Source organism: Thamnophis elegans, chromosome 11 (assembly GCF_009769535.1).
Source record: "Thamnophis elegans isolate rThaEle1 chromosome 11, rThaEle1.pri, whole genome shotgun sequence".
Classification (NCBI taxonomy): domain Eukaryota; kingdom Metazoa; phylum Chordata; class Lepidosauria; order Squamata; family Colubridae; genus Thamnophis; species Thamnophis elegans.
In genome coordinates, this window is record NC_045551.1 from 65,078,589 (window position 1) to 65,105,543 (window position 26,955).

The 26,955-nt window shown below is 40.9% G+C and overlaps 1 long non-coding RNA gene across 1 annotated transcript; it reads right to left on the reverse strand.

Annotated features, from left to right (window-relative positions):
- Nucleotides 1-2,992: 2,992 nt before the first annotated feature.
- On the reverse strand, nucleotides 2,993-26,533 carry LOC116514606. Its single transcript, XR_004256149.1, has 3 exons — nucleotides 26,384-26,533; nucleotides 9,193-9,255; nucleotides 2,993-3,087 (listed from the first exon to the last, which is right to left on the reverse strand). It is a non-coding gene; the product is annotated as an uncharacterized LOC116514606 (long non-coding RNA).
- Nucleotides 26,534-26,955: the final 422 nt, after the last annotated feature.

The window sequence follows — 26,955 nt, forward strand, 5'->3', positions numbered from 1 at the left end:
GTGTGGAACTGTGATACAGAGGTGGGTTCCTACCAGTTTGCACCTATTCGGTAGAACCGGTTCATCAAATCTACCGAACCGGTTAGAAGAGGTTCTACTAGTGGACCCGGAAAGCAGGCCACACCTACAGAAGAGGTTCCAACATTTTTTGAAACCCACCACTGGTCCTTGGATATGATTATTCTACACTATCATGCTCATATTTATAAAACTCAGTGCCTCAGTGCCAGAGAGAGAAAAAGAAAGAGAAAGAAAGGAAGAAATAAATAAAGAAAAAAAAAAAAAAAAGAAAAAGTGAGAGAGAGATGAAAGAAAAAAAGGAAAAAGGACAAAGAGACAAAAGGAAGGAAGGAAGAGAGAGAGAGAGAGAGAGAGAGAGAGAGAGAGAGAGGAGAGAGAGAGAGAGAGAGGGAAAACACATGGCCAAAGCCACTTCCACCAGATCACATGGCCGGCAAGCCACTCCCACAAAAGAGGCTACACCCACAGAGTAGGTTCAAAAATTTTTTGGAACCCACCACTGCACACAAGGAATCTGTCTCCAGTGCAGAAGCTCTCAGTGCATATGCAAATCAACAAAGTAATAGTAATTATAATCATAAAACCAATAAGAGGGAGTTGTATTGTATTGCTTTGAGTTAAATTGAGATAAACTGGCATTAGGGAGGACAGTGGTGGTGGTGATTCATAGTGGGTGCAAGAGGAGTGGCTTAAAGCAGCATTGTCGCATCACAATGCAAGCCCCATCTCTTTTCTATCCGTAGGAAGACGTCAACCGCGTGCCACACATTACACCCCATTGTAACGAAAGCAGGAAGATTTCCCCCAGCCACTGCCGATTCAGATGCAGCTTTGGTTTTGGGCTCCCTCCACAAGGCATCACAATCTTATTCCTCCATAATATTGTCATCGGATTTGACATGCTTTAAAAACAATTAATTTCCCAGTCTCTTTTAATGACAGGAGATTTGGCATCCTGATGATCAGACGGTCACAAATTCTTCTTGACAAGTTAATTGTCCACCCTTATATTCTATTTCTCCAGAAGATTAGCATCCAAAGGTGCAGGAATGACCCCCCCTTTTTTTGCCTCCCCTAAAGTATTAGAACTATTTCTCTCTCACACCAACACCCCCCCCCCACACACACATCCACACCAAAAGAACTAGGTCTGAGTAAATGGTATGGAAAAAATCAGGAGCACATCATGCATGAAGAAAGGAGAACACAGAACTGATGCAAGACTTTTAATTATATTCCTTGTTCAGGTTTATTGGAAAATAAATACAAACTTTCTTGGGAGAATACTAAACCCCTCTTAAGTTTGACTTTGGATTTGTGTCACATGTGATAGATATAAGTTTCTAAAAAACATAGGTAAAGGTAAAAGTTTCCCTCGCACATATGTGCTAGTCGTTCCCGACTCTAGGGGGCAGTGCTCATCTCTGTTTCAAAGCTGAAGAGTTGTCTGAAGACGTCTCCGTGGTCATGTGGCCGGCATGACTAAATGCTGAAGGAGCACGGAACGCTGTTACCTTCCCACCAAAGATGGTCCCTATTTTTCTACTTGCATTTTTACATGCTTTCAAACTGCTAGGTTGGCAGAAGCTGGGATGAGTAATGGGAGCTCACTCCGTTACGTGGCGCTAGGATTCAAACTGTCAAACTGCTGACTTTTCTGATCAAAAAGCTCAACATTTTACCACTGAGCCACCACGTCCCATATCTGAAAAGCATAGAAACAGCATTAGGAAGCATTTCCTCCCCCTCTACCTCTCATTGATGTCATTCGGTTTAATTTGTTATATGCATTTAATTCTTAGGTCTTTATAAGGGTAAAGCATTTATTTAACATGAAATATGTAGTGCTCTCTGTCATCTTTCATTGTTTTTGAAAATGAGATTTGAAGGATTATAGGATAACATTTCCTGAAACAGCAATGAATTCACCCTCCTGGTTCTAAAAAAATATAAAATACAACAAGTAACAAATCTAGTTTCCTATTGAATGTGACCATAAATGCAATCAGTCATCAACATCCATAATATCAATTTTGAATATGACATGTGAAATACATTTTTTGAACATTATTAATCATCTTCCTTAGGAGGGAAGGAAGGAGAGAAGGAGAGAAGAAAGGAGTGAAGGAAGGAAGGAGGGAAGGAAGGAGGGAAGGAGAGAAGGAGGGACGGGGGAAGGAGGGAGGGAAGGAAGAGGGGAAGGAAGGAGAGTAGGAGAGAAGACGAGGGAAGGAAAGAGGGAGGGAGGGAAGAAGAAGTAGGACTGTTGTAAGATAAGATGGATCTATGGGATGGTAAGAAGCAATCTTCAAGTATATTGTCAACTGTAGGAAAAAAATTGTTATAAATACATATTATTAATAACAGTTATGAGATCATATAATTGTGAATGTATATGAAATTGATAAAATAAAATAAAAAATAAAAAAATAATAATCATCTTGCTTAGTGGCTCATAGTTTCTGAAATGTTAGATGAAACTGAGAATCTATAATTCAATGGGGTTCAAATGAGCAAAATGCAGCCAAATTAGATGGATTTTAAAAGCTGCTTTTCCTAGAATGTCCCTGCACATAGTTGTCATCCTAACTTTGTGTGTTTCCACCATTGTTTGTTCTGACCAACTGGAGATTTCTATCAAGACTTGCAATGACATTGGCAGGCATTCTGGTAACTCCAAACCATCCTTGAATCATGAGACATGGAAATCAATTTATTGTTTTCTTCATTTGCTTGTCCATTTGTTAATTTGTTGTTCATTTAGTTTGTCACTCACGTTACAAGGTAACAGGAATAAGAATTAACATGAATATAACATACAGGAAATGGGTACCAAAAAATGGGGACAGTAGGACAGGAACATTAGGCATACTGGTACACTTAGGCATGTCCCTACTGACCTCTTAGGAATGGGGAGGTCAACACTAGACAGTTAAATTCTACTCAAAAAAATTGAAATTGCGTTCATACCTTTGCTTCTTAGAAGTCAGGTTTTCGTTCGTGACCTGGAGTTGTAGAATTTGACAAAGATTCCATCCAACTCATAATTTTCTTTTCTGCATCTAACTAAGATGAAAAATCATTTTTAGATTAACCTTTTCATCAAAACTTTACTTTTTCCCCATAACAAGTATATTGTTTGGAATTGCGGTGAGCCCTTTAAAAGGATGTGACTCAAAACTGACTGAACTTCTACATTTGAGCAAATACGTATTCAATCGTCAGACAAAGGTTGGTATATCTACCAGCTGGAAATGACAATTGAAAACTATGCCTAAATACAGAATGGGACAATTTCCACGTCCACCTTTTCATGCCCTCTTCTCTGCAGACCCACCCACCAGTTTGCATCTATTCGGTAGAACCAGTTCGTCAAATCTACCAAACCGGTTAGAAGAGTTCCACCAGTGGACCCGGAAAGCAGGCCACACCTACAGAAGTTCCAAACTTTTTTGAAACCCACCACTGGTCCTTGGATATGATTATTCTACACTATCATGCTCATATTTATAAAACTCAGTGCCTCTGTGAAAGGTAAGGATGACTACTGCGTTTGTGGTGCAATCAGAACATTGTGTGTGTTGAAGTTGTTTTAACGCAAACCAAAGACCTTTTAAAAACAAGTTTACCTCATATTCTTATGCATGCCAGTGCTGTGTGTGAGGTAATTTAAGGTGGTTCTGACAAGTGTCGTCGCATCTTCATATCCGGTCACATGGCAAGCCACTCCCATCCGGTCACATGGGTGGCAAGCCACTCCCACAAAGGAGGCCACACCCACAGAGTAGCTTCAAACAATTTTTGAAACCCACCACTGCCACCCACCCACCCTCTGCAGCTGACCCACAATCAACAAAACGCTCAGGGACAAGTGTGAATCAACTGGGAGAAGGTGAATTGACTGGAAGAAGTTGAATCGACTTGGAGAAGGGTGAATTGACTGGGAGAAGAGGACAAGGAAGGAGTGCCAACTGATCATTGCCAGGGAGGAGTGCTGCTAGAAGGCCTGCCAAGTATAAACACCAGTGGAGGGGGTCAGCTGCAATAGAGAAGTGGGCACAATGCTGTAATGTGGCCAATGCAAATTATCCTAGACTCATCTAAATAGCAGTAGCAATATCACTTAGACTTATACCGCTTCATAGTGCTTTTACAGCCCTCTCTCAGTGGTTTACAGAGTCAGGATATTTGCCCCCAACGATCTGGGTCTTCATTTTACCCACTCAGAAGGATGGAAGGCTGAGTCAACCTTGAGCCTGGTCAGATTCGATCTGCCGAACTGCAGTTAGCAGTCAGCTGAAGTAGCCTGCAGTGCTGCACTCTAAGCACTGCACTACCTCGGCTCTTATATATAATGCTCTTGTTTTACCAGCTCAACAATTGACAAAGCAAATTTCAGGATGCTTTGTAAAGAATTATGAAAAACGAGTAATGTGTATTACAATCCTCAATGTAAATGAGATGAATTCCATGTTTTCATATACAATGAAATCGAAAGCTAATTTTGAACCTGGAGAGAAGAGAAACAACTGAAATAACTGAGATGAACCATAAAAAAATTCCTCCTATTTTTATGCATATTTCTTTTTAGAGAATGGTTTGGCTCCAAAATATTCTATATTAACATATTGTAATATGACTGATTATTAATTTCCCTATATACAATGTGAACACCACACTTGAAAATGTGGGAAGAGAGAGAGAGAAAGGGATGGGAGGGAGGAGGGAGGGAGAGGGAGAGAGAGAGAGAAAGAGAGAGAAGAAGAGAGAGAGATTAATAGTGCTATGTTATTTCCAACTGACTGTTACCAATTTTCAAACACCATTGAAAAAGAACAAATCTAGTTAGTTTTAAAACCTTATTTAATTCCAGTTCATGGCTACCGACACTTCCTATATCTCTCTTGGAGACAAAATTATACGATGAAAAGCAGTTGATCTCAGGATGCATATAAGTATGATGAAGAGGTTGAGACAAGGGAGATGATGAGATGGAAGGAACACATGTCATCAAGCGGCATTCTATTTATACCAGTTGATCCATTCCCTCTTCACTTGAAAGCAATTAAATGTGGAGCGTGACATCTCAGAAGCTTCACTAATGATTCTTAGCGGGCAATTTGGTGAGTGCAGAGTATGGTCCTCCAGGGTGACAACCAGAGACTGCTTGAAGGAACATTGATGCCCAGGTCAGGTGTCCCCTTGCTCATAATCTTGGCGATTTATATGGCGTTCAATCAGCCAAGCCCATTCTGCATTCCCATTCAACTTGATTGGCCTAGTGTTTCTAAGCTCCTTTGAAGGTTTACTCAGCCTTCCATGCTTCCTTTACTTTTGAGTAAAGTCAGTGCAGTCCAAATATGGTAGTCTTAACTTCAGTTACGAAAGGAAACATGTTCTGACCCCCTCCTCTGTCCAGTAATGAATGTCGAGACAAGCTTAACTGGAATGTGCTTTAATAGCAAGACACCAAAACCTTGGTGGCTGAAAGCCAAGCAGAACAAACAGATAAGGACCTTGGCAACAACTCAGACAAACTCAGGCAGCTATAAACACAGATAAGGCTTGGCAGCAATCCAGCCAATTACCTCCCAAAGACCTATCAGATCCCACAGATTAGGCCTCCTCCGATTCCATCTGCCGGCCAGTGTCGACTGGCAACTCCCCGGGGGAGGGCCTTCTCTGTGGCTGCTCCGGCCCTCTGGAACGATCTCCCCACTGAGATCCGGACCCTTACCACCCCTTCCGGCTTTCCGCAAAGCTACTAAGACCTGGCTGTTCCGGCAGGCCTGGGGCAGTTAAATCTTTCAGTCCCAGCCGAGGTTACGACTGTTGTTGTTTTTAAACTGTTTGTCTTTTTATTTTATTTTGTACCCCCTTCCCTTTCTGATTGTTAGCTGCCCTGAGTCTCTCGGGAATAGGGCGGCATACAAACTGAATAAAATCTAAATCTAAATCTAAATCAGCCTGCCAAGCTCACAGTACTGTCCTCCGACATTCAATCCTGCGTTGACATCTACAAAGAGGGCCGTGTGCACAAGCTTTTATAGTCTGGAGAGAGCCTAATGACCACCAGCTGAGTACAATCACCTCATGTAATTGCGTAATTGTTCCTGACACCTAGTAGCTCTTCGATGGCGTGCATCCAGGAACAACTCACTGCTGGCTTCTGGATCACTCTCCCTTGTCTCCTCCCCACTGGTGCAAGGGTCAGGTGCCACCTGGTGGTCAACCAGTCCTCTCTCTGCACCTTGCTCGGAGTCGGAACCCTATCCAGGGTCCTCCACATCCTCCAGAGCCGACTCATAGGGCCCCTCGCTTGTCGGAGTCTGGTGGAAGCGCCAACGGGTCCTGCTAGGCCACAACATAACCTATGTTCAACAGATTACCAATGAAATCAATGATGCTTGAAGCAAAATAAGTGTGGACACCTTGTGCTACAAACATTTTCATTTTTCAGGCAACTTGAAATTAATTGCGGAGAAGTCTAGCCAAAGTTTCACTGATTTACTGTCTCAATACGTGCAAACCAGAACTAAACCAAGACTTTGAAATAACCCAATAGATATACTATTTTCTATGAACAGCAGATCACAATGGACTATCTTGAATAAGTTCTGCAACTCCTTACAGCTTCAAATTTCCTTTGCCATGCTCTGTTTATCTATTCAAACATTGTGCCTTGTCTGTGTGCCTGTTTTTGTGTCTCCCAGCTTCCTGAATAATTGCCATCGAGTGATAAACCATAGTTTATTGGAACAATTGTTTAGTTCAGTGTTTCTCAACCTTGGTGACTTTAAGTCCTGTGGCTTCAACTCCCAGAATCCCCCAGCCAGCTCCTTCCTTCCTTCCTTCCTTCCTTCCTTCCTTCCTACCTTTCTTTATTTTTCTCCCTCCCACATGTCTGTCTGTCTTTCTTTCTTTCCTCTCTCTCCCCCCTCTTCCTCCCTCCTTTCCCGCCTTTCCTCCTTTCCTCCTTCCTTCCTTCCTACCTTTCTTTCTTTTCTCCCTCTCACATGTCTGTCTTTCTTTCTTTTTTCTTTTCTTTCTCTCCATCTCTCCCACTCCCTCTCCCTCCCTTCCTCCTTTCCTCCTTCCTTCCTACCTACCTATCTTTCTTTTTCTCCCTCCCACACGTCTGTCTGTCTGTCTGTCTGTTTGTCTTTCTTTTTTCTTTCTTCCTCATCTCTCTCTTCTCCTTCCCTTCTTTCTCCTTCCTACCTTTCTTTCTTTTTCTCTCTCCCACATACCTGTCTGTCTTTCTCTCTCTCCCTCTCTCTCCTCCCTCCCTCCTTTTCCTCCCTTCCTCCTTTTCCCCTCCTTCCCTCCCTCTCTTTTTCTTTCTTTGTTTCTTTCTTTCTCCTTCCTTCTCTATCAGGAGGAGGTGAATAGCTTATAGGATCTACAAGAGAGCCACTGAGGCCAAATTGATTCTCTTCTAATATGTATCACATGCCCTCGGGCAGTTACAAAGGTGAGAGTTATAAGCGGAGTGAGTATAAAAATGACATGCTTAAAATGCATGCCTGCAGAGTTGCCGCTAAAAATAGGCATTTAAAAGTTTATTACAACCAAACCAGGCAAAATTGCACAACTTTCTCTGCCCTTATATTCAAATGGAGGTGCCACGCTTTTATGTACGATAGAGACACAATTATGCACCTACTTAGAGAGCTGCAGTTGTAGTCCTGCTTTTACAATTCATAACAGTGTTGAATTGCTTATTCCCACCGGTGAAGTTTTCTATTATCTAGCTGTAACATTGAGAGAAAGTAAATAGTTCTTTCAAGTAAATGAGATGGATAGGAGCTAGCTTGTTTCTGATATTAAATTGGGGATTGGATAAATGCAGTTTTCCTAGTTGCAATGGATGGCTGTGAAAGTTGGACCATAAGAAAGGCTGAGCACCAAAGAATGGAGGCCTTTGAACTCTGGTGCTGGAGAAGACTCCTGCGAGTCCCTTGGACTGCAAGGCCATCCAACGGGTCAGTCCTAGAGGAGATCAACCCTGACTGCTCTTTAGAAGGCCAGATCCTGGAGAAGAAACTCAGATACTTTGGCCACCTAATGAGAAGGAAGAAGGACACCCTGGAGAAGAGCCTCATGCTGGGAAAGATGGAGGGCAAAAGAAGAAGAGGATGACAGAGAATGAGGTGGCTGGATGGAGTCAATGAAACAGCCGGTGTGAGCTTAAATGGACTCTGGGGGATGGTAGACGACAGGAAGGCCCGGAGCAATATTGTCCATGGGGTTGCGATGGGTCAGAAACAACTTCGCAACTAACAACAACAAAAAATTCAGGAGCTGACTGTCATCTTCAGATTTGTATAAAATCCAAATATAGAGATGTAGATTTATATATTTGCTGATTATTTATTTAAAATTATATGTGCATAACAATGATTGTCTTGTAGGTGCTATACCAGAGGTGGGTTCCTACCAGTTCGCACCTATTGGGTAGAACCAGTTCATCAAATCTACCGAACTGGTTAGAAGAAGTTCCATCAGTGGACCCGGAAAGCAGGCCACACCTAAAGAAGAGGTTCCAAAATTTTTTGAAACCCACCACTATGCTATACCCTGAATGAATGAATCAACCAACCAACCAACCAACCAACCAACCAACCAACCAACCAATCAATCAATCAATCAATCATCACTTCTAATTTTTTCCCCCAGCTATTGTCTTTGGCTTCAAACACTCAGTTAGTTTTGTTTCCCTGCTCTTGCTTTAATCTCTCTGGGAATAGTAATTGTAACTATATCTCTGTTTACCATGTTAGACAATAGGCCCAATGTAAGTGTTAATCAGTCAATCATTTTAATAGATGTGATTTATTTTTAGTTCGTTATATCTGGGACACATTCCTGAAAGCTCCAGGAGGTTAGAAAATAATATACAATACAGTACAGTGCTCAAACCTGCATCCCGGAACTGGGGTTTCTTCTCAAGGTCTACAGTGAATGAATAACTCCTGTCTTAATTAGCAAAAGAGGTTGAATTATAATTGAATTATACATTCCAGATTTACTCAGGGACATGTACTTTTATAAATGCATTTGGATACCACCTGATTTTTCTGTTAATTATACATTTTGTCTAAAGAGATTTTTTTCCCCCACGATTTGCAAACTCGGGATTCGGTCTTTGTTGATTTATACGATTTATACCCTTTGAATTTCCTTGTTTTGAGAGAGTCTAATTAGAGGGCCTCCTGATTGCACGAGTCCAACCTGCAAAAACATCTTGTTTTATTTATTTTTTTCTTACATTTATAAAGCCAGACCATTAGACCCTACTATCTCCATAGCTTCTACAAGACTCCAAGTTATTATATTATAAATAAACATTAACTTGTGTATTGTCTCTTATCTCTGAGTCATCAGCAATAAAACCAGTACTATACGGCAGAATACTATACACAGATACATCTTAAAGCTATCATTAGTTTAAACATTTATTTATTTATGCATTCTCGAAATATCTCAGTCCATTGTAATATGGCTGTTGTGGCCTGCCTATGGTCAGGGCAGCTGGCAGCAGCTTCGGACAGTGAGGAGGTTGGGGAGGAAGATGGGCCAGTCCTGGAGTCTGGGGTAGGCTCTCACGAGGGCTCTGTGTCAGAGGCAGAGAGGGGGCCAGGGCCGTCCGACAGTTATCAGCTGCCTTCGGAGTCAGACATCAGTGGGACAGACGAACAACTGGAGCCTGTTCCCAGTGTGCGCATGCACAGAGTTGGCAGACGAAGGGAACAGCTAAAGAACAGGGGTCAACTTGGGAGTAAGGCCACAGGTAGACAATGAATGGCCCCTCCCAGAGGAAATAAAGAGGAGCGAAAGGGGAGTGGAGCTTGCAGGAGACAAGTTTGCTTAATTGGTTTGTGACTCTCCAAGGCTCCTTGCCAAGTTTTGCAGATATCGGCCTGGCAGCTCTCCAAGCCAGATAAGGTCTGTGACTATAAATCCTCCCTTGAAAGACTTTGCTGGATGTGAATGAGCAGAATTCACAGTCAATTAATAGAAGGGGTTTTTGTTGGAACCAGGAGTTTGCTTCAGGTTCTTGGGAAGCCTCGGTCAGAACAATGGCATTCAACATCTCTTATTCACCTTCCCATTGTTAATGTGTTGTCTTCCTTTCCACATTTCCAGGGTGCCAACTCTCCATTAATTAGCCTACTGATTTCCTTCCTTCCTCCATTGTTGGGCATTAGGTTCTTGCTTTCTGGAAATTGTTCAAATATCTCAATCCTGTTATGTGAGCTGGAGGAAGAAATAGAGCAAGCACATGAGGTGTAAAAGTGAAGGATCTAATTGTATAGCTAAAAGTCTGTAAGGATTCTCGTTCATCCAGGTCACAGTTGTCCCAAAGGTGCTTTTTAAGGAGGCAACTGGACTTTCTTGTTTGTTCTTTGAAGACATTTCGCTTTTCATCCAAGAAGCTTCTTCAGCTCTGACAGGATAGTGGGGAATGGAAGGATTGATATTCCTTGCAGACAGCTGGTCATTTGCATCCTTTTAGAGGGTATTTGAAGCATTTGAAGGTTTATCTGTGTCCTCAGGGTCACCTGAGTGGTGCAAATGGTGTCAGCCCTTCTTCATTCAAAAATCAGGAAAGAAAACCACGGAACTCCATTGGAAGAAATCAAGTGTACTTTTACTAATTATAAATGAATAGAAGTGAAGCTAAGCAAAGTCTGGTTATTTAGGCGCGAAAGCGAATAATATATTGTATAATTCATTCCCCTCCCCTTGGCATCCCGTGCACAGTCCAATCATAATTCTCCCAATTGTCAGGTGTGAGATAACTTCGAAAGGCATCACCAGGATGGAATGCTGGTCCGTTGGCCTTGGCGGGAAACACTCCTCCTCCACATGCGCGGTAAGGTGGATCGTTCAAAATCTAGAATCTTCCTCCAACACAACAATGAGTCCCCTCCCAAATACCATGCCCCCCTCCCCGTTTCAATGGCAGCCGAAGCAGCAGCAAAGCGAAGGCTGACAAATGGTTTCTGTAGTCTGCACTTTTTAATTAACATTTTATATTAAGGATCTAATATTTGGTCAAGGAGAAAAATGTGAAAAAGCAACAAGGTGGCTAGAGACACAGAGCAATACTGACATTTGTCCTTCCTGCCCTGAGGACAGTTTATCAGTGTTGCTGTGAAGAATATCACCTTGCTCAGGTGAGAGTAAAGAAAGAACTGATTAATAGCCACACAGTTTCCTGATTTCCTGTACTGTAACTTCTCACACTTTCAGCCAGTCCTCTCTAAAAAAAAAAAAAAAACATTTTGAAAGGAACCTGTAGGAATTGTTAAAGATAAAACATTTTAAACTGAAGTTTTGTGTTCATTATGTTGTACGGAAACCGAAGGAAGAAGCGAAAAATAAAAATCCTTATTGATTGACACAAGCATTTATTTCATTTCATTATTGTTTGTGTAACTTGCCCTGGAATACAACAACGAAGAATAAAAACCACATAGATTAATTCATCATCCTCAACATTTCCAGCAGATGAGCATTCAATGGGAGAGCATCCAATGAAATTAAATCTTGTAGGATTCATTTTAACGAAACTTAGTCAGTTGTATGAAGGCATTGCATGGTTCTTGATGGGCAGGAAGGAAAATCTACAACACTACACAAAAAGCAGGTTTTACAATATCCACACTCCTGTGAACTTCATGGAGGTAGGGCAGGGGTGGGTTTCTCGCCCCGTTCCAACCGGTTCGGTTAGAACGGGGCCGGCAGCGTCCTCATGCACGCGCGCGGTGCACGCATGCGTACTGGCGTCTGCGCGACGCTCCAGCTGCTCCTGGACGATCGCGCAGGCGCTGTATGCGTCCTGCGCATGCGTGGAAGCGCAGAACTCATCAAAACTGAGTAAGGACCGCGGGTGGGCGGGCGCGCCCTTCGCCGTTCCTGGAAGTTACTTACTTCCGGGTTCGGCGACCAACCGGTTCGCAGGGACCGCCGTGAACCGGTTGAAACCCACCCCTGAGGTAGGGTTAGGGTTAGGGACGTATGTTCAGTAGGTCCCCCACAAGACACTTATAATAGACAAGCAGATTCACTCTTTTTTTTTTTAAAAGGTTTTTTTTATTTTTATTCTCTTATATATAGTTACAGGTATACACTCCATAGTTATTGTTCTTATTTATCTTTATCACTTTTACATACTTGTTTTTCCATATAAAATGTTAAAATATACATTCTGGGTTTTACCATCCAGTACATCTATTTTATATTAAACCATCCTATTTTTTTTCTTTTTTCCCCCACCCTCCTTTCTCTACTTCCTTCCTTCCTCCTCTCCTTTCCCTTTCCTACTTCCCATACCTCTCCCCTACTCCCCTCTTCCTCCTCTTCCCCTTTCTCCTTCTCTTTCTATCCTTTCCCTCCTTCCTCTCCTTTCCTCTTTCTTTCTTCTCTTCCCTTTCCTCTCTTCTCCTCTCATCCTCTCTTCCTTTCCTGTTATGTTGTTGTGGTTGTCTCATTTCAATACTAGAAGCAGATTCACTCTCGATGAGATGATCTCTAATATATCTCCTTGCCATCCAGCTTTTGCTGATCCTGTTCACGATGATGATAATTCATCAAGGAATAACCTAGCCCAAATAACAACCAAAGGGATCTATCCTTTACTGATGATTTTTGTAAACCCAAAGTTTCCTAATCTTCTTTGTTGTTTTTCTCTGCATCCTTATGTCAACTCGTAAAGCCTTCCTGTCTTGCTATTGAGTTGCCATAGGCAGGATGGGGGGAAACTGACACAGCAGCACACCAACAAAAGCACATTCCAGGCATATCTTTCTCAAGGCTGTCTCCCAGGTTACCCACAGCAGCTGAAGGGGAGTGATCTCTACAGCCCACGAAAGTGCTCCGTTGGCAAATGTGATTTATGACACCCTGGGGGGAGGAGGGGAAACAGGATCATAGTTGAGCCGTAAATTACATGGGGCAGAGCTGACTCCACTTGGGTACGTGCCAACATGTTGCTCCTAATAAATAACTGTTTCTTTTGAAACTTGGCTCAAGGCTCATGGTTTAATTAGGACATCTGTTGGAACCCTGATACCTTGTTAGATCTGTGACATCTTTTTTTGTACTGTGGTGAGCAGAATTGGATGGAGTATTCGAAGTGTGATCGCACCAATATGGTATAAATATACATTATATGTATCTTTTACAGGACAGTTGTCTGATCGGTGGCTTTTCCTCCAGTCTCCCAAGGTCATTCACACATACCATCACAAAATGAGATAGGGACGTTCCAGGACCACAAGGCCATAGTTTCATTCAACATCACATGACAAATTGCCCTAACATCTTTCCTTTTAAGTCATATTTGAAAATGAATATGTTTGAATGTTTGCTTTTATTTTAGAGGTCATTAAATCTGTGAATTTCTGTATTTGGAACAAATCATTCTATTTTAAAAGGCTGTTAAAAGAGGAAGAATTAAAATGCAATATCTGGAGCTATTTCTAAAGAATTTATTGTTATTCTGTGTCAGTTATAATTTGATTATAAGGCATTTTGAAAACCTTGTACATAGAAAGCAATTCTAACTCCCTCAACAAGTCTCTAATTGATAAATATACATTTTTTTCAACATGATTATCATGACTTGTAGATGTCAAGTAATTTTAAATGTCACGGGGTACAGAAAAGATTTACATAAGTTATTTAAAAAATATGTTTGCAAAACAGAAGCTTCCATATTTTCTTTTCAGACTTCATTAAATTACTATCCCATTTTTTTCACAGATTCAGTAATACAGTGAATAAGGCTTTGCAAAAAAATAATAATAATCAAATGATAGTTTTATAATATATGAAGCAAAAACAGCTGTAGCCATAAAGAAAATTAATCTCAAGCCATACTGAGTTAATGCCTTTATTAGGCTGATTCACAGGCACAAAACAGAATTTTCAAGCTCATCAGTGTGAGATGGTAAAGAAAGAAAATATGAAAGGGAAAGGTTCAATCTCTGGATGCAATTGCACCTCAGAGCTTGAAGAGGCTGCCATTTAATAATAATAATAATAATAATAATAATAATAATAATAATAATAATAATAATAATAATAATATTCAATGCAGTTTGGCATGGAAAAATGTGCCACTGTATCCATAAAAAGGGGCAAAATCACTGCATGTGAGGGAATTGAAATGCCCAATGGCCAACTAATTAAATGCAACGAAAATGAAGCCTACAAATACTTAGGCATTCTGCACTTGGATAACATCAAGCATGGAGAAGTAAAAACTATTGTCAGGCGAGAGTACACCAACAGAGTTAGGAAAATTTTGAAATCTAAATTGAATGGTGGAAATACAATCAAATATCATAAATACCTTGGCAATACCAGTTATAAGATACACAGCTGGTATAGTTAACTGGACACAAGCTGATTTGGACATTTTGGACTGAAAAACTAGGAAACTAATGACAATGCACTGCAGTTTACATCCACGTGGTGATACTGATAGATTATACTTGCCCCGAAAATCAGGTGACAGAGGATTATTACAAGTGAAGCAAACAGTTGAAGAAGAAAAACATGCACTGGCTGATTATTTAAAAGAAAGTCAAGAACATCATGATGAATATTTTGTCCTTTCAAAACATTCAGCTCAGTCCATGCTAAGGTAAAGTTAAAGGTTTTTGTTCTGACCCCCACTTCTCCGTCGTACAAAAGAATGTTTTAATCAGTCCCGACTCTCGTTGGCTGCAAGCCCAAAATAGATAAGCTCTCTGGCAGCAATTACTACAAACTTAGGCAATGCAAATAAGCTCTCATAGCAAACCACTTCTCCAAGTTGATTTCTCTGAATCATGAGGGTGAACGTTGACTCCTGCAAACAGGGCGTGGCACAAACAGTCTCTTTTATAATCAGGGGAGGATCTTAATCAGCATCAGCTAAGCGCAATAATCTCATACAATTACGCAAGTGTTCCTTCCGTCAAGTAGCCCTTCAACGGGGTGCATCCTGAAGCAACTCACAAGTGTTTTCCTGAACACTCCCTCAGATCCAAGGCTCCGCCTCCACCTGGTAGCCTACCAGTCTCTCCTCACCCTGCTCAGAGTCGGCACCCTGTCCAGGGTCCTTCACATCCTCCAGAGCTGACTCATAAGACCCCTCGCTGTCGGAGTCTGGCGGCAACTCCAAAGGCTCCTGCCAGGCCACAACAGGTTCTCCTCGCACATATGTGCTACAGAAATGGATACCTACCGGTTCAGCTGAATAGGTAGTAACTTGGCCTGCCACACCCCTGAACCAGTTATCTTCTGCTGCTGTAGGTGCCACCACCTTGTTTTTGGTTTCTGTGCATGCGAAGAAGCATTTTTTTTTAGTATTGTGCATGCCTGCATAGCATACATCAAGTATGCTGCACATCCCTGAGCAAACTGGCAGTAACAACAGCCAGAACCCACCCCTGGTTCCCAACTCTAGGGGGCGGTGCTCATCTCCATTTCAAAGCCAAAGAGCCAGCACTGTCCAAAGACATCTCTCTGGTCATGTGGCCGGCATAACTAAATGCCAAAGGCTCACAGAACATTGTTACCTTCCCATCAAAGGTGCTTCCTATTTTTCTACTTGCATTTTTGCATGCTTTCGAACTGCTAGTTGGCAGAAGCTGGGACAAGTAATGGGAGCTCACTCCAATACATGGCACTAGGGATTTGAACCACCAAACTGCCAACCTTTCTGATTGACAAGCTCAGCATCTTAGCCACTGAGCCACCACGTCCCCTGTCAGTCCATGGTAGAATATCTTAATTTCTCTAAAGGAGGCTCCTTGTGCAATTGCTAATAAATCAATGACATCACGCAGAGCAAAAATCAAACAGACTCGCCATATGAATCATTGCCTCCCTGTAGATCTGTTTATTTCAATGGTTCTCTTCCAAAACAGAATGCAAAGCTCTGCCAGTTGGCTTTTTCCAACTCAGCTAATAAAACTTGGGCTCTGGCTTTTATTTGTGGTTCCAGGGACATATTCATTAATACAGATTTTTGTCCAAGGAACGTTATTCCATGATTGCTTCATCATTTCCATTTAGCATCATAAACACTTTGCTCCCAAACTAAGAGTTGCATTCCATTTCTGAAAGCTACCAGATCTACAGTAGATGGCCAAAAACCATACAACCTTTGGAGAAGAAAGGAAGATAGAAAAGTAGTGCAGAAGCTAGCAACTGTTTGCTCCAATAGGTGATTTTAATTCAATGTTAATAATTCCATAGGTCTTTTCAAAATAAAACCAAAAGCTGAAATTACGTCCGTCTGTCTGTCTGTCTGTCTGTCTGTCTGTCTGTCACACACACACACACACACACATGTATGTATGTATGTATGTATGTATGTATGTATATATATCAATCAATCTTACACAGGAAAAGACTCAAATACGACAAGACCAACACACACACACGTGTATGTATGTATGTATGTATGTATGTATGTATGTATGTATGTATGTATGTATATGTATATATGTGTGTCTATGTGTGTGTGCATAAAATCTTCATTTCTTTCTTTCTTTCACACACTATCATTATCTATCTATCTATCTATCTATCTATCTATCTATCTATCTATCTATCATCATCATCTATCAATCATCTATCCATCCATCCATCTATCCATTCATCCACCCACCCACCCATCCTTCTCTATCTATCTGCCTTTCTGTCTGTCTATCAATCATTATCATCTATCATCTATCAATCATCTATCAATCATCTATCATCTATCATCTATCATCTATCATCTATCATCTATCATCTATCATCTATCATCTATCATCTATCATCTATCATCTATCATCTATCATCTATCATCTATCTATCATCTATCTATCTATCTATCTATCTATCTATCTATCTATCTATCATCTATCAATCATCTATCCATCCATCTATCCATTCATCCACCCATCCACCCACCCACCCGTCTCTATCTATCTGCCTTTCTGTCTATCTATCAATCATTATCATCTATCATCTATCTATCATCTATCCATCCATTCATCCATCCACCCGCTCTCATCTATCTATCTGTCTGTCTGTCTGTCTGTCTGTCTGTCTGTCTGTCTGTCTATCTATCTATATCTATCTATCTATCTATCTATCTATCTATCTATCTATCTATCTATCTATCATCTATCAATCATCTATCCATCCATCCATCTATCCATTCATCCACCCGCCCACCCTTCCCCTAGCTATCTGCCTGTCTGTCTGTCTATCAATCATTATCATCTATCATCTATCATCTATCATCTATCATCTATCATCTATCATCTATCATCTATCATCTATCATCTATCATCTATCATCTATCATCTATCATCTATCATCTATCATCTCTCATCTATCATCTATCATCTATCATCTATCATCTATCATCTATCATCTATCATCTATCATCATCTATCAATCTATCAATCTATCATCTATCTATCTATCATCTATCTAGCTATCATCTATCATCTATCTATCATCTATCCATCCATCCATCCATCCATTCATCCACCCATCCACTCTCATCTATCTATCTATCTATCTATCTATCTATCTATCTATCATCTATCTATCTAGCCATCCATCCATCCATCCATCCATCCATCCATCCATCCATCCATCCATCTATCTATCTATCTATCTATCTATCTATCTATCTATCTATCTATCATCTATCTATCTAGCCATCCATCCATCCATCCATCCATCCATCCACTCTCATCTATCTATCTATCTATCTATCTATCTATCTATCTATCTATCTATCATCTATCTATCTAGCCATCCATCCATCCATCCATCCATCTATCTATCTATCTATCTATCTATCTATCTATCTATCTATCTATCTATCTATCTATCTATCATCTATCTATCTAGCCATCCATCCATCCATTCATCCACCCATCCACTCTCATCTATCTATCTATCTATCTATCTATCTATCTATCTATCATCTATCTATCTAGCCATCCATCCATCCATCCATCTATCTATCTATCTATCTATCTATCTATCTATCTATCTATCATCTATCTATCCATCCATCCATCCATCCATCCATCCATCCATCCATCCATCCATCTATCTATCTATCTATCTATCTATCTATCATCTATCTATCTAGCCATCCATCCATCCATTCATCCACCCATCCACTCTCATCTATCTATCTATCTATCTATCTATCTATCTATCTATCTATCTATCATCTATCTATCTAGCCATCCATCCATCCATCCATCTATCTATCTATCTATCTATCTATCTATCTATCTATCTATCTATCTATCATCTATCTATCTAGCCATCCATCCATCCATCCATCCATCCATCCATCCATCCATCCATCTATCTATCTATCTATCTATCTATCTATCTATCTATCTATCTATCTATCTATCATCTATCTATCTAGCCATCCATCCATCCATTCATCCACCCATCCACTCTTATCTATCTATCTATCTATCTATCTATCTATCTATCTATCTATCATCTATCTATCTAGCCATCCATCCATCCATCCATCCATCCATCCATCCATCCATCCATCCATCCATCCATCCATCTATCTATCTATCTATCTATCTATCTATCTATCTATCTATCTATCTATCTATCTATCATCTTTTTGTGCATGTTAATAGTCATCTGATATTCAGCAACCCTGATCTGCCTGAATGAAGATTTGTTTATTCAAGTGAGAGGCCAACTTCCAAAGACAATTCTGCTATCAGCCTGAGGTCTTGGAATTTTTCCATTTCAGAATGGCTGGTATTGCAAGATAAGTTTCTCTGTGACACAATTTCAGGACGAGTCGCCGTCAATGTATGAAAAGCCATCATTTTAACGTGCTATGAAAAACAAAAGTAGCAAGGTAGAAGGGGGGAAAAAAAAACCCAGTGAAAACTCTACTGGGAAGAAGTGTGTCATTCTTCTCGAGCAAAAAGTTAACGATTATCTCCACTTCACCAACTTCATAGCCTTGTTTTGAAAATAAAACAGGGCAGGAAAGTGGGGGGAGGTTTCTTTTTTTCATGGAGGGGAAAATGTCATGAAGTCATTATTTCTTCTGTGTCGGAAAAAAGGCTTAGAAAAATACAAAGAGCGATATGTTTGGAAGTTAAAATAACACACTTACCCAAGAATGTTGCTTAAAAAAAAACCCATTTAAATGAAAGCATCCGGAGCCTGGTACCATTATATGCAACTGTAGAATTAAATCTTCCAAGCAGGCAAAAGAAGACAAGGCAACCTGTCTCTTTCTGCAACAACAGGTCAGGTGACACTTGGCAACTTAATAGTGTGGATCTTTATTGTAGCTGTGTGTTGGTAGAGCTCAAGGTAAACAAAACATTGGAAACTGTCACCCCCCAACACACTGCCTGCCAGTATCTTGAAGCGATTTTTGTCACACAGTTCTCTCCCTGGCATTGCTACACATCTGAGAGTTTGCCCGAAGCAAGGATTTGGAGCCAATATCATACCCACACACAGTATACATAATACTCCCACCAAAGATGACAAGGTCTTGTGGTTACATATGCTTGACAAATGGAAAATGAGTGTTAGAAGGTTTAAGTCCTAAGTTGCATTAACAGAGGGAATGCGATTAAGATCAAATGAGGTACTAATAGTACTCTATTAAGCCTTAGTAAGACCACATCTAGAATATTACATTCAGTTTTGGTCACCACACTATAAAAAAGATGTGGAGACTCTAGAAAGAGTGCAGAGAAGAGCAACCAAGATGATTAGGGGACTGGAGGCTAAAACTTACAAAGAACAGTTATAGGAACTGAGCATGGCTAGTCTAGTGAAGAGAAGGACCAGGGGAGACATGAAAGCAGTCTTCCAATATTTGAGGGGCTGCAACAGAGAGGAAGGAGTCAAGCTATTTTCCAAAGCACCTGAAGGCCAGACAAGGAATAATGGATGGAAACTGACCGAGGAGAGATTCAACCTGGAAATAAGGAGGAATTTTCTGACAGTGGGAACAATCAACCCATGGAACAGAAGTTGCCTTTGGAATTTATGGGGGTTTCATGACTGAAGTCTTTCAAGAAGAGAGTGGACTGCCATTTGTCAGAAGTAGTGTAGGGTCTCCTGCTTGGAGGGGCATGGTGGTGGTGGGACATGCATTGCAAGTCCAGTTGCCTCCTGAAAGCACATTTGGGATAGGTCTTTTACCATTTTATTCCAAGATCAGAATTCTTTCATTTCTTTCTATTTTTCTGTCCAGTTCTGGCACCCCTCCAAGGTGCATGTTGGGAAAATTGTAGTCATAGAAGAGAGTACACGATGAAACTGTGTGTGTGTGTGTGTGTGTGTGTGTGTATGTATATATATATATGTGTGTATGTATGTATGTATGTATGTATGTGTGTATATATATATATATATATATATATATATATATATATATATATATGTGTGTGTGTGTGTGTGTGTGTGTGTGTGTGTGTGTGTGTGTATGTATATATATATATATATATATATATATATATATAGATAGATAGATAGATAGATAGATAGATAGATAGATATATATAGATATAGATATATATAGATATATAGATATATAGATATATAGATATATAGATATATATATATAGATATATACATATATACATACATACATACATACATACATACATACATACATACATACATACATACATATATATATATATATATATATATATATATATATATCCATGAACTGGAATAGGGCTTAGTAACAAGGTCAGCCAATGGGAGCTGAAAAAGTTTGGAGCCTGGGCGTGGCTTAACTCTGCAGCTCTGAGTCTGTGCTGTGCTTTAAAATAGTCTGCTCTCTCTGAACTGAAACTGCTCTCTCCTCTGCCTGGGTTTGCTTGTAGTCTCTATCACATTGGAAGAACTACTTTTGGCATTGTATATTTACTTCATGTGTTATATTATGTATAAAGAGAAGTTAATGAATTCTGCTGAATCAGTTACCTGTGTGTGCTTTCTGGTTGTGATTGCTGCAACAAACTCTGACATAAACCACATCTAGCAGGGGTTTCTGGGTCAGATTGTTAGGAGGACCACATGCTGCCTAATCAGTCACAATTAGGAGATGCAATGGAGAGTAGTAAGTTTAGATCCTAACTGCTGGTCCTGCATCTGTGGATAATGAATATAGCCACCCCTAGGCCTTTCCTATAAAGTTGCAAAAACCACATTTCTACTTTGCTCAGCTGGGAGACTTTGGCCTTTGTGTCTGCAATGATTTTAAGGAATGCCAAAGCCTTGTACCTCTGCGTCAATCACCCAGTGCTGAATTAAGCCCAAAGGAGAACTTTGCTCTACCTGTCCAAGATCTAATGTTCTACTTCCTGCTGTGAATGCAGTACGTCAAGTGTCTTTTACTGGTGTGAACTACAAACAAGCCAGCATTTTCCCTTTTCTCTCCATTGTGGTCTCTATTAGTTGGCCATCTAGTTTGCTCTCATCTCCCTTCTGAGACTTACTGAAATGGGAAAAGAGAGTGATAGTATCTTTTGTTTGGGGGGGTGAGGGTGCCAACCTTACCAGCTGAGAAATTTGTGTCCTGCAAGACTCACTCTGCCTTCCAGGTTCCTAAGCAATAATAAAGACTGTGGGGAATAACTTGGAGGGCATCACTTTGATAGTGTCCTATTAATTGTAGCTGATTTTAAAAAAAGTGATAACTTTTATGGTCTGACTTGGAAGGACATTTTTATGGATAAATAAACAGGCTCCAAACAATATCCTGAATTTGTTCTGGAATGGGGGCAGTGAATGGAGCATTTCGCCTCAACTCTTTAAAGCAGCTGTATATATATTAACACATTAACACAGAGCAGCCACACTTTTCCCAGAAAAAGACAGGATTCTTTTCAAGAATTGCAAACAGACCCTTGATTTATGCCTTCATGTACTGTGGAGCACAGTCCTAAATCCCTCATTTAAACTAACCACTATTTAAAAGTTAAGAGATGCACCAAACAGTCCCAATTCATTCCCAATGAACTTACAGTTCATTCCAGGAAGTGCTCTGGCTTATCAGGCAGATATTTCCTTCTTTCTTTCCTTCCTTCCTTCCTTCCTTCCTTCCTTCCTTCCTTCCTTCCTGCCTGCCTGCCTTCCTGCCTTCCTTCCTGCCTTCCTGCCTGCCTTCCTGCCTTCCTTCCTCCATGAAATCTCCGTGAAGTATATTTACATCAGGGTGTCAAACTCAATTTCATTGAGGGCCGGATCAGGGTTGTGTTTAATCTCAGGAGGTGCAGGATGGGTGTGGCCAGCTTGATGTCACTTGGTTGGGGGTGCCTGTGGTGACCCAAACATTATGCCAGCAAAAAGGGGCTCCTGAGCTCCGTTTTTGGCTGTGACAGCATCTGGTAACCTTTTGCCAGTGAAAATGGAGAAAACGGCTCTGTTTTCTCTGGCAGAGGCACCACCAGCCAGTCCTTCATTGTTTACAGGGCAGTCCTGCAGACCAGATCTAAGGCCAGATGAGGGCCCTGGGTCTTGAGTTTGTCACCCTTGATTTATATGGTAGAAAAATGACCGTACGCACTTGATGCAAACTCAAACTTTAAGTCTATTGGGATGAGAGCAGAGGTGGTATTGAGCAGGTACTGACCAGATCTGGAGAACCAGTAGCAGAAATTTTGAGTAGTTCAGAGGACTGGTAAATACCACCTCTGGCTGGCCCTGCCCCCATCTATTCTCTGCCTCCCGAGTCCCAGATGATCAGGAGAAAAGGGGGATTTTGCAGTAACCTTTCCCTGGAATGGGGAAGGATTGGAGATTTTACAGTATCCTTCCCCTTCCTCGCCCACCAAGCCACACCATGCCCACCAAGCGATGCCCACAGAACTGATAGTAAAAAAAAAAATTGAATCCCACCACTGGATGAGAGCAATTTGTCCCCTTAGAAAAGATCTTTCAGCATCCAGTAAGTCTTTCAGAATGCTAGCTTATGAATTCCTGCTTCTGATAGGACTGAAGTTAGAAAGTAAGAGATTCTAGCCTCAGATGGAATATACAGTAAGGGGGTAGATACATTTTCAAATCTACAAGGAATGCTTTACTCCTGTACTTTAAATCCTGGATGTTGGAAATATTCTCCCAGGAACAGCAAGCCAATTAATAGTAGCCCATAACTGGTTGCATAAACACCTTCTGTCAAGGGATCTTTCTTTAGAGATGCCATCTGATATTATCAAAAGGCTTATGAAAAATCAGGATGGCTTGTAAGTGATAAACATTCACATGTGAAATAACTGGCACTTCTGCTATCTTCCTTTTTTTTTAAAAAAAAGGACAGGAGTTAAAGATTGGGAGTTAATACATTGAATAAAACTAGACTCTGGACAGCTCGGACCAGTTCAGACTAGTTTGGGCAAAGAGTATGCTAATTTTGCATCTGGTTTGCTAACCAGTAGTTGAAAGGACTGGCTGGCTCCAGTCTCCCCACTCTGCCCTTCCCAGGAGTCTCCACATGGCCCATTTTGGATGCCGGAGGCTTTGGGAAGGTGAAAAATGCCCCCCCTGAAGTTCCAGAAATCTAGAAATGGGCCCATTTCTGACCTCTGGAAACCCTCCGGAGCCTGGAGAGGGTGAAAATGTTCCCCGTGGCCTAGTGCAGGAGGCCAAGCAGGCCACACCCATTGATGTTCCTCCCGGAACTTCTGTGCTTCCCAAAAGTTCCAGAAGTCTGGAAGAGGGCTCATTTCTGGGCTTTAGAATGCCTCCAGAGCCTGGGGGAGGCTGTTTTTGATCCCTTGGAGGCTCAAGGGAAGAATCCAGAGCCTGGGGAGGGTGAAAAACAGGCTTCCAAGAAGTTCGAATAAGTCTTGAAATGGGACCATTTCTGGCCTCCGCGGGGCCTCAGAGCCCGGGGAAGCTGTTTCTGCCCTCCCGGAGGTTCGAGAAAAGTCTCCAGAGTTTGAGCAGAGAAGCAGTTGCTAAAAATTTTCAATCCCATTCCTGGATGCCCATCATTGCTCAGGTGGATCAGACATTGGGATTTAAAAAAAAATCACAGATCTCTTGTTGCCTTTTTTGTATATAATGTTTTCTTCATTTTTTTTCATTTTCATAACATATAACCACATGTATACTATTACGTAGCCAACATCGTATTGTATTATTAAATGTTTACATCAATTCATCTTACCATCAACTCCCAAAAACAATTATTGGCTCTTCTGCTCTCCATACACCATATTTGTCACTTTCGTCTCCCTCTCTCCTCCCCTTCCCTACCTCCTTTCTTCCCTCTGTCACCCTTCTCTTCCCTACTTCCCCTTCCCCTCTCCTTCTCCTCTCTCCCCTTTCCACTCCTCCTTTCTCTCCTCCTCTCCACCCCGTGCCCTCTCTCCTATCCCTCTCTCCTTCCCTTACCTCTCTCCTCTACTTCACACTCTTTATCTCATTTACTTGGTGCATTTCAGCTTCTGAGCGAGCTCCATCTTATGTTGACGGTATTTATAATTCCTTTTCAATATACATATTTTTTTTTAACCTATATCTTCCGCCTCCTTTTTTTAAAAGAGAGAGAGAGAGAAAAGTACACATATATCGTCATTGTGCCTATGGACAAAGATCCCTTGTTGCCTTGATAGAAGGAAAGCAAAAAAAAAATGCCAGGTGCTCATGCATTTATTAGAATGAATAGCATTCACTCTCGGCTACTGACCAGTCAGGATGCGATCATGCTTGGATAATTAACATCAATGTGACTGTGTCATACAGTTGTTAGATAATACTTGGCAACACTACCCCAAAAATGAAAAGAACACCAAGTGAGAGAGTGCTCGGATACAGAAGACCTTGCAAATAGATTTGCAATGGCCCGTTGCTTCGGCTGAGGGACATGTGACTGCAGGCTACACAGATCATAATTTGAGCATCAAGGAAAGCCCCTGAAATCAGCATTATAATAGACAGAACACTCTCTACAAGAGAGTGTTAGGTTAGAGAACCTCAATCAAGCGTCATTCGCCAGAACATTTGCATTTTTGAATCTACATTCCTTAGACAGGGTTTTTCTTTTCAGAACAGGTGAATGGCCTAGTCATGGTTTCCCTGGCTATGCTACAATGCAGAAGTAAAATGCTCGCTTATAATTGGTGTGGTTCAGCTTAAAACTGAGTGAGTCTCCGAAAGACAAGTTACAATCCCTCTCATGCTTAATTTTAACATATGTAGGTTCCGGAGGTGGTATTCAGCAGGTTCCGACTAGGTCTGGAAAACCGGTAGCATATATTTTGAGTCGTTCAGAGAATCGGCAAATACCACCTCTGACTGGCCCCGCCCCATCTATTCTCTGCTTCCTGAGTCCCAGCTGATTGGGAGGAAATGGGGATTTTGCAGTATCCTTCCCCTGGAGTGGGGAAGGAATGGAGATTTTACAGTGTCCTTCTCCTACCATACCCAACCAGCCACACCCACCAAGCCATGCCATGCCCACCAAGCCACGCCCACAAAACCATTAGTAAAATATTTGAATCCCATCAAATATTTTAATCAAAGAACTGCAGTGAACGTTCAGAGTCCAGAACATCTGGGAAGATGTGTAGGAGTGCTTTGATTTTTTATTTTGTTTGCTAGAATATCTGAAGGTAATGTTGGAAGACATATCCATTTGGATCAGTTCTAAGCTGGGAGAAAGACACTGAAAACATGGAGGCTGATTGGAAAGATGATTTATTGATGAAGCAGCACCACCAAGCATGTGTGATTCTGGTGCAGCTGTCCACATGGAGTTGAGAGTGAGGGGTTTTTATACTTTCTCTTGGGCTTTGCACTTGAACTTCCTGTTCCTGTGCAAGAACATGTATTCTATTGTTTGTTGTCAGATTCCCATGGGACCGTGTACAAATCCTAGGAGTTTGTCTGAGCTAAGTTTGGTTGAAGTTTGTGTTGATGCAATGAAGGGGTTTGTTGGGCAATTCCTATTGTAGCTGAGGGCTAACTCTAACTTCATTCAGACCTTGCTGCAGGGAATTTGCTTATGAATAGAGCTATCTATCTCTTTATCTCTTAATTGCTGACATCTGCTGTGTACTATTAAGGAATGTCGGGGATATTTCCCAAGAGCATGTTCCTCCATTTCTCTTCCAGGGAAATATAATATTATGCTTTTTTTTAATATTGCTCAAAATATTTCATTCTTTTAGGAGATGGGTGGGTGATTTTTACAGTAACAAGAATTAAAGGAGAAAAAAGAACTAACAATTCTAAACTTGGCTTCAAATATTACCATGGAGGACAATCTGTGGTACCATTCATTCAAATTGTATCATCTTTACTCAATACATACCTTTCAAAATTCCTGGGCTCAGGAACTTGATATTTCAATACAGCATTGTGGTCAATGTGTCACCAGAGAAATCTTACCAAAGAATACAGTTATTAACCAATTCTATAGAATTAGGAACTATACAGAACAGCATGATTCAGAACTGACCTACTATTTGATTAGCATGCAAGGTTTAAATGAAGGGAATAGAAGACTTTGGCCTTGGTACAACTTGCTAAATTTAGATTAATCTTGATTTACTAGGCTAGCCAATTGCCTGCTTTATACAGTACATTGAACTAATCTCATTGGCTGGATTTGTTCAACACGGGGAAACAAGATCAGGGCCAGCAAATCCCAGCATGCTGTGCAAATAGCCACAAATGTACCTTCGTACTTTCTCTCGGTCGCCTCTGTAATGAAATATTTGATGAACCAAAAAACCCGCTTCTCAAAGAATAATTCTCCAGTTTATTATAATTAGAACTGTGTAATTGTGTCCAATATATAATTATAATTGTGTCAAATGTATAATTGTGTCAAATGTGTAATTATAATTGTGTCAAATGCAATACAGCTCTTGGGGGAAGGAA